Raw genomic sequence first — 21,438 nt, forward strand, 5'->3', positions numbered from 1 at the left:
TTAAATCTCTGGTAAAAACCCATTTGTAATTAGCTGCATTGGACTGTGTTAATTCCAAAGAAAGTGAGAGCTGCCACGTGAAAATGTCGTAACTCAGGTGTTTTCAGCAGTGTTTTTATTGACAGAAACAAAAACAAACCTTTTAAGATGGTACATCTGCTAAACAGGATTTTGGGGCCAATGTTTATTGTGCAAACTGTAGCAAACTTACAGTGCTATCACTTGTCACTAAACAAGCAGCCATACAAGTGGAAATTAAGTGTTCACTGTTTACAGTTTTTTTTTGTTTAAAGTATAAATTAAAAGTGCTACAGGACTTAACTGAACAATTTTTAACTTCTGATAAACATTTTAAGGAAATGGATCATGAAATACAATCAGCCTAAATGTTGATTTGTGAAGAGCTAGATCCCCAATTTGCAAATTAAGCAAAAGTAATTTGTCCTCGCCCAGTTTGCAGACACGTCTTCACTGAATGATTTGGCCACATTTATTTTGCAACATAAATGGCATGGTGGCTCAGTGGTTAGCACTGCAGCCTCACAGCGCCAGGGACCTGGGTTCGATTCCAGCCTCAGGTGACTGTCTGTGTAGAGTTTGCACGTTCTCCCCATGTCTGCATGGGTTTCCTCCAGGAGCTCCGGTTTCCTCCCACAGTCCAAAGATATGCAGGTTAGGTGGATCGGCCATGCTAAATTGCCGACAGTGTTCATGGGAGTGTGGGTTATAGGGGGATGGGTCTGGATGGGATGTTTCAAGGGGCAGTGTGGACTTGTTGGGCCAAAGGGCCTGTTTTCACACTGTAGGGAATCTAATCTAAACACAATATTTTGAATTACTTACAATACAAGAAACAATTGCCAGAGAACTTTTCTGTAGTACGCTATGTTGGAATGTTTAAAATCTAACTAAGATGTAGGCTGTCGCTCATATAAAAAGGGCAATTTGAGGAAGTGATTCATGACATTGCAGCTGGCTCTATTTGTCTATTTTATGCTGAAGAGATGACAGTCCTGTTACAGATGATATACCAAAGGAGGTATGCACAATTGAAACTGATCAAATCAGGTATCTTATACCCCTGGCTGCAATTGAGTAACAAAGCTATTGTTGTCGGATATAAAACAAAGGTGGGTATTTTCCAGGTACACTGTTTAGTGTATGTGCATATGAATTGTATTGACCTCCAAGCTTTTCCATGAAGGATCCAGTAACACGGAAGCTTCAAGATAATAAAATGTGAGGCTGGATGAACACAGCAGGCCAAGCTTCATGCTGTTTCAGATTCATTCCTAGAGGAAGAACAAACAGTTTCATGCAAATATATTGTGTGACAGTTGAAGTTAATCTGTAATAGAGAGGAGGGTATTTTACATTTACATTCCCTCCACCCCACTTGTAAATCCATATTTTTAAGTATATAAATAAAGGTTCACTAAACACTGAGAATACATGAAGAAAAAAACTTATATGAACAGGTTATAAATCCACCTCCTTCCATTTACACACATAGGAGATAGGCTACCATTGCATGACTCCAACTTGTGAAGCAGACCGACCATGACAAATTTCTCTGATGTAGCCAGAAGCCCACTTAATACTGGTATTTGACCCTCATTTACAAAGTGCCAGTGAGCTGCTGATGTTTGCTGAACATATCTAGACAGCTTGCCACCGAATTAATATATCCTGAAAGAAGGAAGGGAGCATTTCTTGTGTGGCATCACTTCAAATTGTAATGTTATAAAATTGCTTGGTTTGAAAAATATACAATTTTAACATGTTGAGTTGAGTGAGGAAGATTTAAAAACTTGCTGTTTTACTTGATTTGGTGAGTCAGACTGGCAATTTTAAATCTAAGGACAAGAGGTTTCATTTGTGACCCACTGTGCCAAAACATATAAGGAACACTTTTCTATCTAAATGTTTCAAACACAGCATGTGAATAACAGGAGGTGGATATATATCATGTTCACATAAGGTTTTCCTTTTTATATTCTGAGCTTTTACTTATATCCTTAAAAATATAAATTTACAAAGTATAGAGATGTTATATTTTTCTCACGTAGGATTTATTAATAATGTGAGATATCCTCTTCTCAGTTTATAGCCTATTATAGACTAGTTTCAACTGTCCTACAAAATCTGTATCAGTTTGTTGTGGCCACAGGAAACTTGCATCCCAATTAGCTTGTCAATTTTGTTCTTTCATGCATTTGTTTACTTACTTTTGTATTTGTATAAGCCGTTGAACTGTTTCCAGACATCTGAGCTGCATGTACACTGACTCTATTAGCAATCTTCTGCAAAGCCAGTTGTTTTGTGTTGGTCTCAGTAGTCCTTGCATCCATTTCACTAAAAAGAGCTATGCTCGCCAAGACATTGGCACGTTCAGATGGAGAAAGCCCATGACAAACTTTTGTAGTGAGTAAAACGCATGTACTTTCCCTTTCCACAGCATGTTTAATACCATCATGATGTAAAAGAGGCAGTGGACTGACAAGACAGCAGCTTGGCACAGGACAGTGTAAATCAGGGGTAATGCTTGGAACTTTCATTATTTACCTGGGAGTTGGAGAAATACACCAAACAGCTGTTTGGCCCATACTGAATTCAAAAGGAGAGTGAAGAGAAAACAACAGTGATGTTACAAAAAAATTGTGATTTCATTATTAGGTAAGTAACTATTATTAGCGACTGTCCAATTGAAGTAAATTAAAGACGTAGCTATACATAAAATTTACTGAGAAATTCAGGAATAAGAGAAAGTCAGACCCAATGTAATAAAGTGCTATGTAAGTTTTTTGAGAAGGTGACAAGAATGATTAATGAAGGAAGAACAGTGGTTGTTGTCTGCATGGACTTCAGTAAAGCATTTGATAAGGTACCTCATGATGGGCTGGTACAGAAAGTGGAATCTCACTGGATCTGAAGTGAGCTGGCCAGATGGATGCAAAACTGACTTAATCATGAAAGGCAAGTGAAATGATGGAAGGCTGCTTTTCAGAATGGAGATCAGCAACTAGTGACTGGGGTCTTTGTTGTTTGTAATTATATATACACATATAAATGTGATCTGGAGGAAAACGTAGGTAGTCTGATTGGTAAGTTTGTGGAATGGACTGAAATTGGTAGAGTTGCAGACAGTGAGAGGTATTGTCAAAGAATATAATGAGGTATAGACAGAGTGCAGATTTGGGCAGAGAAATAGCAGATGGACTTTAATCCAGACAAATGAGAGGTGTTGCATTTTGGACAATCAAAATCAGGTGCAAGTTATGCAATAAATGGCAGAACCCTCAGGAGTATTGGCCTACAGAGGAATTTGGGAACAGATCCACAGACCTCTGAAAGTAGCAACACAAGTAGATAAGACGGTCAAGAAGACATATAGCATGCTTGCCTTCATCGGCCTGGATATTGAATATGAAAGTTATGTAACAGCTGTACAAAGCTTTAATTAGGCCACATTTGGAATATTGTGTGCAGTTCTGGTAGACACACTGCCCAAAAGATGTGGATGCTTTAGAGAGGGTGCAGAGAACTTTTAGCAGGATATTGCCTGGTCTGGAGGGTTTTTGTTATGAGGAGAGGTTGGATAAAGTTGCATTGTTTTCACTGGAGGCTAAGGTCCTGATAGAGGTCTACAAAATTATGAGAAGCTGAAACGAGATGGATAGTCAGAAGCTTTTTCCTAGAAGTGGGGGCGTCAACCACAAGGCGACACAGGATCAAGGTGAGGGGAGAGGTTTAGAGGAGGAATGCAGGGAACATTTTTCACACAGAGGGTGGTGAGTGCATGGAATGCACTGCCAGTGGAGGTGATGGAAGCAGGTTATCAAGCAGAGGTGATGGAAGCAGATTTTTAATATTTAAGGTGTATCTTGATAGACACATGAATGTGAGGCAAATACAGCAATAGGCACTATGCAAGAACAATAACTAGCTGGTCAATATAAGGGTGGAAATTGACACAGGCTTTGTGGGCCAAAGGGTCTGTTCCTGTGCTATATTGTCTTGTATTGCATTACTTAACATAAAGAAAGTAATCTTAAGACATATTTGCACAACTCAGTCAGGTGGAATGTGTAGCCTATAACATTGGGAAGACATTGACCCTACTTGTGCCCTAAGTTAACACATTCTGGTACTGCTGTCAGCTGCAGAAGCCCCAGCTCAGACTTCAGAATTTAAAATGGAGCTGGAGTCATTGTGGTACATCTATGAGGTTAGGAGTTACGTGGCTAGCATATTGAGAAGAGTAATCATGCAGTAGCTTCAGAGCCTGGAGGCAGAAACAGAATGAGTGATTGCTAAAAAATCCAAAATAAACAGGCAGGTAGCGCATCATTCTCACAAATTGGTTTTCAGTTTAGGAAGTTAGTGAGAACATTGTTTCATCAGGGGAAAGTAGTCACAGCCTTGTATGTGGCAAACAATTGGCTTGACTGTACATGAGAGGAGAGAGAAGAAAGCAGTAATAAAGATAGGGTATTCATCAGTCACAGGAACACACTGGATCTTCTGTGTCCACAGATATGGCTACCTGATTGTATGTTATTTCCTGCTGCCAAGGTCACAGATCACATAGAGCAGCTGCAGGACTTTCTTTTGGTGGAAGGTGAATAGCCAGTGGCCACGGTCCACATTAGTGTTATTGACCTGGGAGGGAGTGAGATGTGGAGTAGTGATGTCATAGTGGGGCTATTATAAGACTATTAATTGAGAGACCCAGGTGATGTTCTGGGAACCTGGGTTCAAATCCTGCCATGGTCCACATGATGGAAGTTGAGTACACTAAAACCCTGTAATTAACAGTCTAACGATCATCACTGCTAATTGTTGAGGAAAAATCCATTTAGTTCACCAATATCCTTTAAGGAAGTAAACTGCTATCCTTATCTGTTCTGTGACTCCAGACCCACATCAATGTGGCTAGCTGTAAATCAATCTCTGGACAATTAGGGATGGGCAATAAATGTTGGGCTAACAGAATTTAGGAGCTAGATAGAAAGTGAGCAAACACAATCTCAAATGTATTAATCTCTGGATTTCTCCTACTGCCATACGCAGCTTGTTTGGCATTAATTTCCTGGGACACTGGGCTGGTTGTGGATAAGAGTAGCAACAGTTTCCATCCTGATGAGTTGCATCGATCAATGCCAGATCTGAGTTCCTTGTGAGGCATCTTACTAATGCTTTTAGAAAGGAGTTTAAAAAAAGACTTGGCAAAGTTTTTGGAAACTAGATAGAATATTGGAGCGCAGTCTCATGTTGCAATAAAATACCAGGACAACACTATTAAAAAAAAACAGAAGAAAGGTTAACTCAGAGTCAGTGCAGAGACAGGCAAACATTCCTAAATTGTCTTTGGGGATATTTTCTACAGAACTTTGTGTCCAGGCCAACAAGAAAGCATTGGACTTAAAAACAGAAAATGCTGGAGAAGTGCAACAGGTCAGGCAGCATCTGATCAGAGACAAACAGAGTCAATGTTTAGAGTTCAATATAATTCTTGTTCAGAACAGATTGTACTCCAGGTTTGCATTAAAAGCAATATATTGCTTTTAAGGAAGGTTTGGACCTGGATCTTGGAAATGAGTTGAAACAAGTAAACCCAATGGGAGGACATTTAGAAGATTGCGATCATTGAACGGGAAGGTATAAGATGATGATAGAAAAGCATAAGAGGAAATTAAGAGCAAGAACAATTAACTGTATGAGACCAATTTTAATCAGGCAAGAATGGAGCTCCATCAGTTAGACTTGAAGTAAATGTTGGCAGGTAGAACTGTGGCAGAACAATGCGGTACCTGCAGAAAGCAGGTGGCTGGGGTACATCATAAGCACTTCAATTGTAAAAGAGTGGCAAAAGGAGGAATATTGCTAATTATAGATACAAAGGGGAATGAGGTTTGGAGGCAAGAGGCATGCTGAGGTGCCAAGTGAATACATTGCAGCCATCTATACCAAAGAGTTTGGGATGCTGTCCAGGCAATAGTGACAATGGAAGAAGTTCTAACACTAGATTGGTTCAGAATTGATGAGCTGGAGGTGGTTAGTAGGCTATCAATACTTAAAGTTGACAGGACACTGGAACTGAATGAGAACCATTAAGGGATATTGAAATGAATGAATGTGGAAATTGCTGGGACACTGGCCATAATCTTTCACTTTTCCCTAGCTACCATGGTGGTTCCAAAGGAAAATTGAAGCCATTGTGTACTCTATAAAAACAGGTTGTAAAGGTAAGCCCAGCAATTACAGACCAGTCAGTGGTGAGGAATCTTCTAGAAACAATTATTCATGATAGGATTAGTAGTCACATAAAAAGGAAATATTAGTAAAAACCAGCATGGATTCCTGCAGGGTAAGTCCTATCTGACTAACTTGCTGGATTTTCTTTGAAGAGTCAACAGAAAGGGTCGATGAGGGTAATGCTGTTGATGTGATGTACATGGACTTGCAAAAGACAGTACCACACAACAGATTTTTGAAAAATGTTATAGCTCATAGCATCAAAAATAAGTGGTTTACAAAATTAGCTGAGTAATGACAAATGGAGCATAGTCGTCAATGGATATTTTTTGAGATGGAAGAAGTATTGGAGTGAAAGTTCCCTCGGGGTATGTATGAGGACACTTGCTTATCCTGCAGTACATTTTCAGTGGCAAGGCAGCGTCGAACTCCGAAAGGACATTAGTCAAGTTGATGGAGTGGGAAAATAGATGATAGATATAGTTCAATTTGGTAAGAATGAAGTGATGTATTTTGTTGGGAAGAACATAGACAGGCAAAAGAGGGGGTACAATACTTATCGTGGTGCAGGGCCATCTGCTTGTACATGTGCATCAGTTATTCAAGGTGGCAGTGCAGGTGACAGAGCATTTAATAAAGAAATCAGTGTCTCTTGCTTCATTCACTTAGGCAAGAAGGTTATGGTGAGCATACACAAGATACATTTTAGACCTCAGCTGGAGTGTTGTATAGATTTCTGGGCACCACATTGCAGGAGGGATGTGAATGCATTGGAGAGAATGCAGAAAATATTTACAAAAATGTTTCTAGGGATGAGAAACTTCAGTTATGTGGACAGATTGGAGACGTTGGCACTCATTTCCTTGGGAAGAAGTATAAGAGGAAATCTGATTCAAGTATTTAAAATTTTAACGGGTCCAATTCAGTAAATAGGGAGAAACTGTTCCCACTTGTAACAGGACCAAGAATAAGAGGACACAGACTTAATTCAGTTTGCAGATTTGAAATGCAATGTAAGAAATAATTATTTTCATGCACTGAGTGGTTCAGTTCTGGAAGTATTCTGATTCAATTTAAACATTCACGACAGCATTAGATAATTATTAGAATAGAAAAAATGTGCGAGGTACAGAGAAAAGGCTGGAAAACAGCACTCAGTTTGAATGTTTGTTACAGAGCTAGTGCCAAACAGCCTTCTTCAACATCGTAACATTTCTGCGATTCTGGAACTAGCACTATCATTCAACCACTCCATGTTCAAGTTATGATTGGGCTGAAGATCCCCAGTCTCTGTATTGTTCACACAATAGAGAGTCAGTTGGTAAAACATGGTCAGAATTAGAAAATAAATAGATTCTTTGCATTAATAAAGAAAAGTCCAATTCTGCAACACAAGTTTGAACAGCAAAACATTAATCTCACCAGTGAGCAGCGAGAGCCCTATTTGTATGCATTAACAGTTCATTACAATCTAAACTCACTTCATTAATATACAATGTCCTCTTCTCACATGCATGGAATAGAAACTAGACAGTAGCAATTCCTTACTTTAAAGTCAGAGACTGTACCTGGTGGCTCCAGCTCACTGCTCGCTCCTCTGGACCTCCAACCTGGACAACAGTTGCCAACATGTCAGGTTACGATCCATGAGTGGCAACTGGCTGCACCATCTGTTCTACAGCGATTGGCATTAGACAAAGACCAGCCTCGCCAGATCTTCATTGCAGATCACCAACTTGGTTTACACTTTGGAGTGCAACAGTAGCTTTCACTGTAACGCTGCTGCCAGAACATTTTGCATGCAGCAAGAAGTAGCCACCTCGTGGATTGGAGCAGTGTGCCTCTGTGGGCTCACTGCTTGTTTTCTTAGTGCTCACTCACTTTGTACCTACTCAAAAGCTTTTTGATTTAGTCACTTCATTCAGAACTTACAGCCTCACAGTCCTTTTGTCCTGCCTTGCTTCTTAGCTTAAACACAAAGCCAGGAAGCTTGTCATCAGCAGTGATCAGTCAAGGAGTGGACATATGTCACTGTGCTACTTACACCATGTACCTGCAGATTAGATGGCAAACACACTCTATGTGATCCAACAAAAAATATGTATCAAAATCAAAGGGAAGTAGTCTTCAATCAATTCTAAAGGAATGTCTTCATTTGGGGGATAACAGCATCGTAGGTTATTGCCTGATCTCAGTTCAGGGGTATTGGACATGATCAGTCACCTGGTTGGGGCATCCAACATCAGGGTGTCCTACTCTTCACAGTCCGGGGGTGGGCCATGATCAGTCCTGCAGTTCAACTAGTCTGCAATTCGCAGTCGGTCTGTTGGGAAAGTGCACAGAGATCAGCCAGGATCTGCCAATTTATTGGCTCAGGCTATCTTTTCAAATTGGTCAGGGGAGATGGCCACTATCTATCCAAAGGTTTGTTCATTGAAATTCTGTAGAGTCATCAGAGGCTACTGCTATGGTGGGGACACTGGGGAAGTCGATTGTTAGGGTAGGGAAGGTGTCAATAAAGATCCAGCGAGAAATATAGAGGAGCACTGAATCAATAGACTCAATGCACATCCAGTGAACTCAAGGGAACATCCATGCAATATAACAATTTAACAAGGATTGCTAAGGCTCAGGTAACCCAAGTCAATATGATTGTCCAGGCGCAATGAAGGTAAATTTTCGTTTAACAAATTTAACTTAGGTGCAGAGGCCACATGAAATATATCCAGGTTTGTTGTCCAACGAAACCTTGGAAAATTATGCTGTCAGGATCATGATTTTAGCCAAAAGAAAAGACAAGGAGGGCAAGAAGATGGAAGACAAACTTGGATATATTTCACGTCATCTCTGCACCTAAGTTGTTAATGTAATTTACAAATAGTTGAGACTGAAGCACTGTTGCTTACAGCACCTCATTAGTCATTGGCTACTAACTCCTAAATAGTATGTTTATTTCTATTCTCTGTTTTCTGTTTGTTAACTAATTCTCAATCCATGCTTTTAGAGTATCCAATTTCTAACCCCATTCAACAACTCCTACATTGAATGTCTTCTGAAAATCTAAGTTTACTACATCCTGGTTTCCCTTTTACACAAAGTGAGAAATGCGAAATTACCTATTTTGGTAGGAAGAATAGTCAAGCAGAATATTTTTAAAAATATAAGAACAAGTAAATGTTGATGTACAGAGGGTTTTAAATGTTCTTGTATGCACATCACAGGAAGTTAACAGCCAGGTACAGTAAGCAATTAGCAAGGTAAATATTATGGTAGTCTTCACTGCAGGAGATAACAAGCAAAGGCTTGGCACAATTATATAGGAATTTGGTGAGGAGATTTGAACTATCTTCTCCATAAAAATAGAGGTATTTGTTGCTTACAGTAATAATTACTATTCTAACACATTCTGTTCTTTTCAAACCTTCTCATGGGGGCTCAAGCATTTTAGTTAAGGTCTGACAACAATAAAAGAGATATTTAATAATTTTCCCACAACTAACCCAATAGAATAAAGTGACAATGTCTTTCGATAACTTTTAGAATATTCTGGGTGCTATTAAGTGACAAATGAAGCCAAGGTCTCAAATTAATGTTGCTGGAAGTTCCTTTTTCTCTGGATAAAAAGGAATTTGACTGAAATTAGTTATGTACTGTACCTGTGCAATTCTCCATTTCAAAGGTGGGCATATGTTGGACTCCCTGGTTCAGTGGAGAAGGAATTGAAAATTCACCTACAGTGATACTAATGCCTACCTTCCCAATGAAAATGATGTATCCTCCCATTAACTCCCCCGTAGAGATAGAGGGAGATAGAGGTGACATGGTGTAATGAAAACAATCTGTCTCTCAGCATCAGCAAAATGAAAGAACTGATCACTGTCTTCAGAGAGAAAGGAAGAAAACACGCTCCCATCTACATCACTGGAACTGATGTTGGGAGAGAGAACACCATCAATTTCCTCAGAGTAACAATAGCCAATGACCTGTCTTGGACTTCCCACTTAAATGCAATAGCCAAGAAGGCACAATAAGGCCTCTTCTCCCTCAGACAGCTCAGGAAATTTGGCATGTTCATAACATCCCTCATGAACTTCTGCAGATGCACCATTGAAAGCATACCTTCTGGGTGCATAATAGTCTGGTATAGCTACTGTTCTGCCCAGGATCATAAGAAACTACAGAAGGTTGTGTGCACAGCCCAAACCATCACAGAAGCCAACTTCCATCCATGGGCTCTAATTACATGACCCTCTGCCATGGAAAGGCTACCATCATCATCAAAGACCCATCACACCCTGGTAATTACCACCTACAACCTCCTCCATCAGACAAAAGCCTGAACACACACGCCAGCAGGTTCAAGAACAGCTTCTTTCTGGCCGTTATCAGACTGTTGAATGGATTCTAGCCTGAAATAATGTACCGTGTATGCCTCTCAGTCTGTTTGATCTGTAAATTGTTTGTTTGCTGTGATCTACCTGTACTGCTCTTGAACAAAGCTTTTCGATATATTTTGGTACATGTGAGAATAAAATCAAAATCAAAATAAAATATTTTGCAGTGTTTGCATTACTGGTATGATTCCACCATCGCAATTGATCCTTGGGATTGCCTGTTGGATTCTGTTATGTGGTTCTTATTGTTGGCAACCACATTTTAGTGGAGATTTCATTTACTCTATTATAGTCTTACCTAAAGTTAAGCAACCTTCTCTCATTGCTTCAAGTTTCTGCTCCAAACAATATCACAGTTGGCAAAGTTATGTTGCATGCTGCCAAGAGTGATAATCTTGTGTTAGCATTACGTATGACAAAATAAGCCAGGAGCAACTTTAAAGTCAGTAATCAAGGTTGGAAAAGCAAGAACTTAAATCATTATTAACAGCTCATAATGATCATTACAGCATAGTGGATGAGTACCATGATGCATAGCCAAAAAGAATAGAAGTATATGGCCATAATGAAATGTCAACCTGAGGTCACACACCCTGGCAAATGCGGAGTAGTAATTGAAATGATGAAATTGAAATGATTAAGAGCCAAGCAGGCCTCAGCTGGCAATGAAGTAAAGTTGGGACAATGTGTTCAGGCCACTGAAAAGGCTTGGGTTCCTTCAAAACAGCAGCAACAAAGATGTGCATTATATAAATAATCTGCAAGAGCAGGAATTACTGAGTAAAACTGTGATTAAAGCTGGAATTGTATATTAAATCCCCCCAGCCACTGCATTCATAGAGTTAAACCACAGAAAAGGCAGAATTTTCCACTTCACCCAGGGAGAATGGGAATCTTCAACGCGTGCTACAACAGGTGGGAATCCTTCATTTCAGCAACAGACATGGGAAACTCTCCAGTATGGCATCAAAGAACAGTGTAACTTCTATTGCTCAAAATAAGAATCTGCTGAGCAAGTAAAATACATAGTCACATTGGGAAGGCATAGCATCGTAAACTACATTGTTGCATTGACATACTTTTATAGATGGGCCATATAGAATATAGAATTGGACATTGTGGAGGAAACATTTTTTAAAATCACAAAATCTACTCAATTAGATGCTAAGTGAGTAGATGTACAAGGTGGAGAAGGTATAGATTTGCTTCTATACACAATTAGGAGTGTAGCTGATGATGTTATCGCTAGCCAAGGGGTAATAGACATAGCAGATAATTTCTAAAAAAAAACTGAAACCCTTTCACAATTAAGCCTCAGTTTGTATAAAGTTTTTGAAATTAGCAGTGCTATTTTTTATTAAGTTTTTGTGATTTATGGACAATTTTATGCATTCCTGCACAAAAAAGATGAGCAACAGTACCATTCATGGGCCAAGGCTTGAGAATGAGGGCCTGGTTATCCCAAATTACCAAGCCACAAAACAAGCTGATACATATTTAACATCTACACAGCCTATGGTTGAAGGTAATTAGTTTACAAAAAGACAGCAGCATCATATCTCATGTTTACCCTCCCCTAGTATTGGCCTCAATACATTGGCAGATGGAAAGAAAACTAATTCCAGTTGGTTATTGAGCTCCTGATCACACGTAGTTTGTATAAGCTGCAGACAATAGAGCCCAGGGCCTGTGCAACCATGGTACATGCATTCCTGATTGATCCTTTAACTGACATTACATACTGTGCCACAGTGTTCTCAGCTCCACATAGTCCAGGTGCAACTATGCACTTTTTGGTGAACTGCAATGTTTTAATGGTCTGCATCAGAATTCTACAAATAGGCTGTGGCATATTCCACATGAGTTGCTGCCCACAATGAACCAATTGCCTATTTGTACTTAACAAAATAATAAATGCAAATTGATTCCACAAAATGCTCCTTGCGGTGTTATGTGCACAGTTCTTCATTCACTGAGTACCTGTATAAAAATACTCTCAGAGATCTGCCAGCTGTTCATTGAAGGACTCTACCACTTAAGAGTCAGGTTTGCTTATTCTGATGTATTCCTTCTGTTGTTTTTGATCCATGTAACTCCATTTGGACTATTAGAACTAAAGCTTTCTTTTCCCTGCTGTCCGTTGCTGCATTCCTTCAATTCAACATTCCTTTAGTGTAACCCCACAACTAGCCTCCTGAGAGACCCATTCTAATAATAGAGTTCCTGCTGTGACATTTCAGCTCACAGCTGCAGACAGCAAGAGCTTTGGGTATTCTAATAGGCTTCTGCATTTGTCCTGGATTTGGAAGTAAACAACAATTGCTGAAGAGCAAAAGAAAGGCAGGTGCTCTGACATAGCAGCAGTTGCCTAGCACCCACCTGCTGGTAGCCCAGGAATTATGACACATGATCTTTTTATAATAGTTCAGGCAATTTGGAAGAGACCTGCAATCATCATCTCTGTTTCAGCACAGAAACAGTTCCTGAGTTGCGCTGTATGCTGGAACATGACATGCAGATGACATAGGTGCAGATTTTGCCTGTTGCATTTTAAAAATCTTTTAATTTATCCTGTTAATATTACCAGCTTAATTCAAACTTCTACTGGAAAAGATTTTAACCCAGTTAACTGAGTGTGTAAAGATAAAGAAAAAAGTTGCCATTATCTTACCAGAACATGGACCTGTCTCATTAAGGAGAGATGACTGTTGGTGTTATAACCTGAGGGTCATGACAGCTCTGGTAAGGGAATAGTTTGAGAAGAACAGTACCTTCTTGGTAATCTCAGTGAGAGTGGGAATTGAACAATTGTTTTAGTATCACTCTGCATTACAGACCAGCCATCCAGCCAACTGAGCTAATCGATGCATGAAATAGACAACTGCATTTCCCTTTACAGGTCAGCTCAATGGTGGCTTCCAGGAAGGAAGCAGGCTGATACAATAAGGGGCTCATTACCTCTGACAAGTGACTGAACACCACAGAGTGCAAGGTGTATCGATGCCTAGATGCAGGCCATTCAGCCCATCGCGTTAACACCAACCCTCTGAAGCGCATCGTACCCAGATCCACCCCATTAATCTATCCGCGTAGCCCTGCATGCTTCCATGGCTAATCCACTAGCCTGCATATCCCTGGACACTATGGGGTAATTTAGCATGGCCAATCCACCTAACCTGCACATCTTTGAAAGGTGGGAGGAAAAAGGAGCACCCAGAGGAAACCTATGCAGACACGGGGAGAATGTGCAGACAGTTGCCTGTGGCTGGAATCAAACCTGGATCCCTGTTGCTGTGAGGCAGCAGTGCTAACCACTGAGGCACATCCATATTGCCAAACAAGACCAATGCCATGTTCAAATAAAAGCAAAATACAGTTGATGATGGAAACCTGAAATAAAGCTCAGAAGAAAAGTCATACTGAACTCAAAACATTTACTCTGTTTCACTCCTCACAGTGAACATGCTGAGTTTCTTCAGCATTTTCTGCTTTGAACATAGCTGACTGATGGTCTCTCTGGCACAAATTAACACAAATAATCACCAAAGATTTCTAGCCACAAATCTATCAATCAAAATTACCACCTCTCTTCAAGCGGAATCCCTTGATCTGTTCAAGCGTTTTCACTAATCAGTTTCAAGCTGACAATATTTTGGAACAAAGGTCAAAACATATTTATTGTAACTAACCAGCAATGCCTTAAAACGTACTCCAGATATTACTCTGAAACTGAATTGTGATAATCCAATCGTAAACAGATGGATATGCTGACTCTACACGGAATCAACATTGGCAAATGTGTTACATTACATAAAAAAAGTTCTATAGTAACCATAACAACCATTATGAACTGTGGCTATGTTTCTAAAAAGAAATCATTAAATTGAGAAACGCTAAAATGTTTTTTGTCACATCTGCCTCAGCTACCTGATCAGTTAATTGAATTTCTTTTGGTTTAGAGTTGCTGTTTTATGGCTTATGACTTCCGAGCAACTCTTTTGCCCAGTTTGTGGAGGAATGTATGAGATATAATGTTGAACACAACCAAGAGTCCCACTGTCTCGTTTTGAAATGGAGGCAATCTGATGGTCCCTTTGCTGGTTGAATAAACCTTGGTAGTCCTGACCTCATTTACTGCTGCTTTTCTACCAGGAAAATATAATATAAATCCTTTTAAGAGCTGCAGAATGATATGACCTGCCACTCCCAAATGAGCAAAACACAATTGCAGGCACTATTGACATCTGTGTTTCTTCCACAGAATGACACTGAATTCAAGAACTCAACCATATTTTAAAAAGTCCATTCATTTTGGTGCTGAGCTTAGACGCACACACGCGCACACACACACACACACACACGCACACACACACACACACACACACACACACACACACCATAGTAATTCTAAGCCAGTGGATCAGGGCCTCTGCCTGACAACACTTTATTTCAGCAATAAAGCTTGTCAACATCTAGTGTATGGTGAGAGTTTGGTGAGGAGCTGACTGAAGTGCAATTAACATCATTCCCTCTCTCACAAAAATCTCACTCACACCAAAAGAAACATTTCGGTAGCTGAAAACCTCCCTTCAAATATTTTGCATTCTATCATGTGTTCTAATTGAGTTTGGAATCATAATATTAATACAAGTTGAATTTAGGTACAATTGTAGATGTTCTAAAGCTTTATTGCAATGAAACACATGGAGAAATTGCACTTTTTCCACCATTACATAAAATTGTACTGATCAATGATAGTGCTGATGGATCATAATACGCTGTAGCCAAGTCGCACATAGTTCAATCACATAGGGGGTTGCAATATCAAGTGCTGCAATTGTGAATGTCACAGGAAGCCTCACAATACTGGACTTATCTCAATTTGAAGGACTGTTGATACAATTACGCAGAATGGATTCCTTTAGACTTTCCTGAAACTACAGTTTAGACTTCCAATGGCCAGACAGTTCTGCCAGCACAGTGAGGATTTGAAACTGGGGAACCTGCCGAATCCCCATGGCAACACAGTCTGAAGCAATTGCTCAAGAAATCAAATTTTCCATCAAGTAATTCCTGTAAAAATCTACATTTAAATTGGAAAGTTCTAATGAAATTCAGTAAAACAGTTACTCAGGAACATTTAGACAATTAAATACAGTCTAACTTCTAAAAACTACTCAACTGACCTCATAATTACCTCACACACCCCCAGCTATACCCCATTCAAGATCTTTTACATATTCCTGATCTTGACCCGATACACCCCAGGACTCCAAACCCTCTTTCTTCCCACCAGACCAGACCTGATCCAAATCCACCCCATACAATGGACCAGATTATAACCAATGCACTGTGACATGATGGACCAGGCCTGACACAAATCTTCCCTCGGCCCAGCCCAGCCCTTGCCTGCCGGGTCTATTCCAAACCCCAACGGGCCAAACCTGACTCAACCCAGTTCTCCCTAACGCAATTACACCTCATCCTTCAGAAGAACTGACTTGACCCAAACTGGCAAACGTCTCCCCAGCCTCTTGAAACCCACTCACCCACACACCCCAACCTACCCCAAACATTGCATGACCTACCTTGGCACTTTGCACCTTGGCACCCTACTCCCTTCCAACAAGACACCCTACCAGCCTGCACCCTATTCTCTACTCCTCTATTTCTTAATCTTCTGAAACCTGAGACCCAAATTGTTTAATTATTGACTATATCCTTAGCAATGCTGAAGTTTAGGGATATTTTATTGAACGCTCAGTGAAAGGTTATCTATCCTCCAGTTTTTTTTTAATCTCCACTGGGTGTTGTCTTCTGCCATGATGAGGAAGAGAGAGAGAAAGGCTTCCAGTTTCTGTTGGTTTCATTCCATCATTCCTTCTATCGCCTCTGCTCCTGAAATATGGCTTCTTGTACATTTTCAAGTCACACTCCAATATTTTTCCAAGCTGGCTAACTTGTACATGAACTTTTGGTCTCACAAGATCTGAAATTATCATCTGAGCATGAAGTAATAATTTACATTAATTTTGTGATGCTGACTCAGTCACCCAATTTCAATGTTTTAAGATAAATTGGTGATTTCAGTGCACAAAGTGGTCTCCTAGACTTTCCTAAATCTGTGGTCAGGTAATCATAGTGGCCATTTTAGGTCAGTATCTGTCATTATTTTACAAACCAGCTATAACAACCAAACGATGGAAGTTTAAGTTTGATAGTCTATTACCACTGCCATTGCAGACCAAATTGTTATCTTTATGATGCATGAGGCATTTTCCAACTTTTATTTTCCAAACAAGGGAGTATTTAACAATCTCAAGAAGGTAGTACAGTTTCCTTGGCAGTCCAAGATCTGGAAGCAGAATTGGGTGATAACGCAAAGAAAATTAGAAACCTTATGGATGACGCTGTCTGTACAATTTGTGGGCCCAAAACCAGGAAGCATGCCAAAGCAGAGGCTTGCCAAAATAACAAAAGTGCACTAGCCACCAATTCAAAATGCTTTATACGCCACATGCACAAAACATATAAATGTAATCACTGCACAGCTGAGAGTTGTGAGTGCCATGATTACAGTCAATGTGGTTATTTTAATAAAATGCTGTTGTCTTAAATCTACAAATAATAGAGTTGAATGACAACAGAGTTTTAAAAAGTTAGTGTTAAGATATACACAGAAAATTGCAGAGAGAAGGAATTAGAGTCAGACCAGAAGACAAAACAGGCTCTAGAAGCTGTTCAAAGGATATTCAGATGAACCTTTGCTATAATCTAAGTCTCACTTAAGAAGTCATGTGATAGAAACTAGTCCAAAGTTGAAATAAGAGTGTTCAGGACAGATCTCACCTGTGAGATCCTCTTAATGAATCCAGTGTGAAAAAAATACATGGAGTTTGGCCTGAACTTAGTTGAACAGATGAATCCATGGTAAAACACAGATACCACATCTTCTGCTACGTCTGACATTCTCAAGCACACTTCAAAGGTATTAACTAGAATGTTTTAGTTTGTACGTGTGTATTTATGATCTTCAAAAGTGCAGAAATAGGTAGCTTTTCTGTGTGGGCAAAAACGATGAATATTATGTGACTTGGATGATGCAATTGCTTTGATGTTACAAATTAGAGCACTGTGGTAACAATGCTGGCTGACATCTTAGAACTACAGGAAATAGACATGTTATTTATTGGAACATCAGCCCTTTGGACAGAATTTGGCACAATTAGTTTCCCTAACCATACAAGAAGCAATCCTACAAATTTCTGAAACCAACATCTTAACGTACTGTCAGTGGTATGTTCAGGCACTAAAGCAGAATCTAATTGGCATAATTCAACTCCACTGTCATAGTGAGTCACTTTATGCATACTGATGTGTAATAATGCATGTTAAAAAATGGAAGTCAATGTGATATCACACACTGCTAGTGCAAAAGCAGTGCATAAAATACCTTAAGCATTACGCCAATAAAGCTTTTTAAGTCTCAAATCTACATACAGAATATCTTTCTAAAGTAGTCCATTGTGTACCTCATCTGCATAATCGTAATGCACATGCTTTCAGCAAATTTCTCTCTCTCCACAGGTGAGTGGATAGCTACATCCAGCTCTGTTTTGATGAGAGGGTATTGACCCATAATTTCCATTCTGTTTCTGGCTCCACAGATGTAACTAGAATGGCTAGGTGATCTGAGATTTTTCTACTTTTATTGCAGATTTCAAGCATCTTCAGTATTTGCTTTTGTATTAAGGTGACACACCATCTACAATACAGAGCTACTTATTTTATGCATCTTCACTATCCACTGCAATATAGTGATAAACTGAACACACAATGTCAACCATCATTAAAAGTTTCTCATTATTAATTTCCACTGACTTTCATCCAAACCATAGTTAAAACACCTTGATCACTTTCATTTAACCCACTTTGAATGTTGAAGGCAGGATTTGATTGTACATCATACTTTCAAATGCATATGCTTGAGGAACAGTAGTGCAACTGTAGTGATCTAGCCAATGGTAGGTACTTAATTCATTTCTCTGCATTTTGCCTTTTTGTGCTTTTCTCTTAGAAAAAAACCTCCTATTTTCACATCAGCCCCCTCTTTCTCTGTCTTGGTGTACATTGGTCTAATCTTCCTCAATCCCACCTTTAGTAAGTTCTTATGCCTTAAAAAATGGTTGATCCATCCTTGTTCTCTCCTCCATAAATCCTATGAATTTGTTCATTATTTATTTATTGTCTGCAATTAACCTCTTCCATATCTCTGCCGAACCACTTTGAATGTCTTTTTTCTTTCAAATTCCATGTTTTAGGCCCAAATAAGACTTTCTAAATCACAGTCTTAACAGTTGTTGTCTGACCAATTCTATTTCTACGTGAGCAATTGTCATCTTTTGTACTTATCTGAATAGTAAAAGTTTCTGAAACAAAAGTTCATGTAAATGAGTTTTGAAGATTGGAAGAAAAACAATGAGAAATCAATGGTCAAAATAAAGAGTCAAAAGCCAATAGAGGTATCACGATTTAAGTATCTAAGAAGACTGTTACTGACATAAAAATATCAGTGTTAAAATAGCAATGGTAAAATGAGCACCATTTCAAATTGTAGTGTTGCTGATCTTAACTGATCCATCTCACCTTTAAAAATTTACTGAATTGTTTTAAATTTGACAGCTGCATAAATCTTATTGTCTCATTGGTTTTGGCTAAAATGTGGACTGTCGTTAGTACATTCAAAGTTTCATTTACACCTCAGAATGTATTGTTGCTCTATAAAGCTGAATTTACTTTATAAATGAATTTATATGCAAAGGTGATAAGTTCAGTTCAAATGATGAACTGATTATACATGAATACTTGAATAGCCATGTTGCTTTTTGTTACTTTTTTTTGTAATCATTATATGGATACATAGAGCCTAGTATGAAAATAACATTGTTACATTTACAGCTGTTACAATCTTGAGCTGAATTTTAAAAGGAGCATTCTATGCCTTACTCATCCTGCTGGCCCCAGAAGAGAAGTCAGGCTTGAATGCATTGATTTAAATGAGGCTCTACAGCAATAGTATGCTCCAGGTGGCCTTATGCACCTGAATTGTGTTATATGTCACCATTAGCATGGCAGTAGATTTTTAAGAGACCCGTTCACGATATCATCACTGTGTTATAGCATATGACCTGAGGATATAAGTTTACAGACACCTCCTAAAATTATTAAGGAAGATCTTGAATAGATTTGTCATTTTAGCCATACAGAAGTGAAGTTGGTATATCGCAACAAGTGATTTCCAAGGACAAATGAATCTTAATTCGAAAAGCATCACAAAAAGATGTAAGAGATAACAAAGTGTAGAGCTGGATGAACATAGCAGGCCAAGCAGCATCAGGAAAGCTGACGAAGAAGAACGGTCTAGGCCCGAAACGTCAGCTCTCCTGCTCCTCTGATGTTGCTTGACCTGCTGTGTTCATCCAGCTGTACACCTTGTTATCCCAGGTTCTCCAGCATCTGCCATTCCTATTAACTCTGGAACAAAAAGACATAATATCTATTGTACTTGATAACCACATGAGTACTGAATGCATAAGACAGCTAATGGGAATTTTGTACTGCCCAGCAATCAACCAGGATATTCAGCAACTCAACAATGTATCTGAAGCATGTCAAAAGTGTTAACCCTTACTGCATGGGGAGTATATCAACATAAACCTGAGGTTCCATCGACTCCTTGAATGAAAATAACAACAAACCTATTCATAGCAGAGGGGAAGACTGTACTTGAGACAGACTAATTCTCCAAATTGCCTGTTGTCCTATAACTTAGCAACACGATGAATGTGGCCAATAATTTGTTTAATCCCTAAAATGGACAAAGCCTGACAATGGACAGCAATTTACTGACAAACTACTTTTGTGAAGTATGGAGTGACCCATAATACATTGTCACCAGTATCCTTTCAAAAACTGATTTAGTTAGAAGTCTGGCATGGGCTATCAATTCAAGACCATCAACTTTTGTGCATCAAAACAAGATTTTCACATTGCAGTACTTTTGTGCAACACCAATGGCAAAAGTACGAGTTATGTTTTGAAGATGAGGTCTAATAAGCTTACCAATTATCTAACCATTCTGAGACAAAGGACTTTCTTTTTCAAAGACTGGAAAGTATGAAAGAGATACATGACATGCAAACAGTGTCTTGGACAAAAAGAAATGCCTGGCAGGAATGAAAATAGAAAGATTTCAATACCAACAAAATTTTCTGGAATATGCAACCCACCAATCATATGATATCATGGCTGGTCATGGTAGTATATGGGGAGAGAATGGAAGACAATTCAGATCACTCCATGACACACCAATCACACATGAAGAGAATGAGGGAGAAAACTTCAATGATGACTTCATACAGCTATTATATCACAAGACAGTAAAACAGCCCACTATTCAATAGGTTTATACCTGATCTGATCTACATTTCCACTTTCCTGTCTTTTCTACATAATCCTTGGTACTTTTACTGATTAAAAATCTGTTTATCTCAGTCTTGAATATACTTCATAACCCAACATCAACAGCCTTGCGTGGTAAAGAATTCAATCGACTCACAACCCTCTGAAAGAAGAAACTCTTTCTCATTCCTATCTTAAATGTGTACCCCCTTGTACTGAGATTGTGTCCTCTGGTCCTTGATTCTCCCACAAGGGGAAACCACTTTTTCACATTTACCCCAGTTAAGCCCCATAAGAATTTTATGAGTTTCATTGAGGTCATTTT

This window comes from Stegostoma tigrinum, chromosome 12, assembly GCF_030684315.1.
Source record: "Stegostoma tigrinum isolate sSteTig4 chromosome 12, sSteTig4.hap1, whole genome shotgun sequence".
Lineage (NCBI taxonomy): Eukaryota > Metazoa > Chordata > Chondrichthyes > Orectolobiformes > Stegostomatidae > Stegostoma > Stegostoma tigrinum.